This window comes from Triticum dicoccoides, chromosome 7A, assembly GCF_002162155.2.
Source record: "Triticum dicoccoides isolate Atlit2015 ecotype Zavitan chromosome 7A, WEW_v2.0, whole genome shotgun sequence".
Classification (NCBI taxonomy): Eukaryota; Viridiplantae; Streptophyta; class Magnoliopsida; order Poales; family Poaceae; genus Triticum; species Triticum dicoccoides.
Window position 1 is genome coordinate 420220792 of NC_041392.1, and position 2089 is coordinate 420222880.

Here is a 2089-nt window from a genome sequence, read left to right on the forward strand (position 1 = left end):
GGCGGCCGGCGCGCTCCCCGGGCGACGGCACGAAGGAAGGACGGCGGCGGGGCGCGCCTCGGCTCGGCGGAGGAGATTGGGCTGGGAGGGCCTGCCCCGGGCCCGAGCGGGCTGCGGCGGCGGCGGCGGCGGCGGCGGAGTGGAGCCACGTGGCGCTCGCTGATTCGCCGCGGGCAGCGGCGGCGGCTTTGTTCGGCCGGGCCGGACGTGTCCGGCGCGGTACGAGGCGTTTTTTTAGGGTTTGGGGAAGAAGGACCCATGGATTTCGGAGGGGGGCTATTTATAGACATAGAGGGAGCTAGGAGTGTCCAAATGAGGTGCGGTTTTCGGCCACGCGATCGTGATCGAACGCTCTAGATGATGAAGAGGGTTTTGGTGGGTTTTGGGCCAAATTGAAAGGGTGTTGTGCTGCAACACACGCGAGGCCTTCTCGGTCCCTCGGTTAATCGTTGGAGCATCAAACGAAGTCCAAATGGTACGAAACTTGACAGGCGGTCTACCGGTAGTAAACCAAGGCCGCTTGGCAAGTCTCGGTCATGGGCACCAACATCCGCTTCAGCACAGCTTTCCATCCTCAAACTAGTGGTCAAGTCGAGCGTGTCAACCAGATTCTTGAAGATATGCTCAGGGCTTGTGTGATCTCCTTCGGCATGAAGTGGGAAGATTGTCTTCCATATGTTGAATTCTCCTACAACAACAGTTTTCAAGCAAGTTCAGGCAAGGCCCCATTCGAAATCCTGTATGGCAGAAAGTGCCGTACCCCTCTCAACTGGTCTGAAACTGGCGAACGTCAACTTCTGGGAAATGACTTAATCACAGAGGCAGAGGAAATGTGCAAAGTCATTCGAGATAACCTCAAAGCAGCGCAATCGCGCCAGAAGAGCTACTATGATAGTAAGCACCGTGATTTGGCTTTCGAGATCGGAGATCATGTTTACCTCCGTGTCTCTCCAATGAAAGGTAGTCGTCGCTTCGGTATCAAAGGGAAGCTTGCCCCTAGATATGTGGGACCTTTCAAGATCGTCAGCAAGAGAGGCGATCTCGCCTATCAACTCAAGCTTCTTTCAAACTTTGCAAATGTGCATGACGTGTTCCATGTCTCTCAGCTCCGCAAGTGCTTTAAGACTCCTGACCGCACCATCAACTTCGAAGACATTGAGCTCCAATAAGATCTCTCTTATCGTGAGCACCCCGTTGCTATTCTTGAAGAGACTGAACGCAAGACTCGCAATAAGTCAATCAAATTCCTCAAAGTCAAGTGGTCACACCATTCCGACCGTGAAGCCACCTGGAAACGCGAGGATCACCTCCGTTCTGAGTACCCGGCGTTCTTCTAGTCCTAGATCTCGGGACAAGATCCTTTCGTAGTGGTGGAGTGTTGTAACACCCCGGATATGATTTACCTAATATGTAATCCAACTCTTGCCGTTTCCGGCGCTAAATTATTTTATTTTCTCGGGTTCGGGTTTTTGTCTCCGTGTGTTGTTATCGTTGTCATGCATTTCATATCATGTCATCATGTGCATTGCATTTGCATACGTGTTCGTCTCATGCATCCGAGCATTTTCCCCATTGTCCGTTTTGCATTCCGGCGCTCCGTTCTCCTCCAATGGTTATTTCTACCTTCCTTTCGTGTGTGGGGGTTAAACATTTCCGAATTGGACCAAGACTTGCCAAGCGGCCTTGGTTTACTACCGGTAGACCGCCTGTCAAGTTTCGTACCATTTGGACTTCGTTTGATGCTCCAACGGTTAACCGAGGGACCGAGAAGGCCTCGTGTGTGTTGCAGCCCAACACCCTTCCAATTTGGCCCAAAACCCACCAAAACCCTCTTCATCATCTAGATCGTTCGATCACGATCGCGTGGCCGAAAACCCACCTCATTTGGACACTCCTAGCTCCCTCTATGTCTATAAATAGCCCTCCTCCGAAATCCATGTGTCCTTCTTCCCCAAACCCTAAAAAAACGCCTCGCGCCGCGTCGGACACGTCCGGCCCGGACAGACAAAGCCGCCGCCGCCGCCCGCGGCGAATCAGCGAGCGCCACGTGGCTCCACTCCGCCGCCGCCGCCGCAGCCCGCTCGGGCCC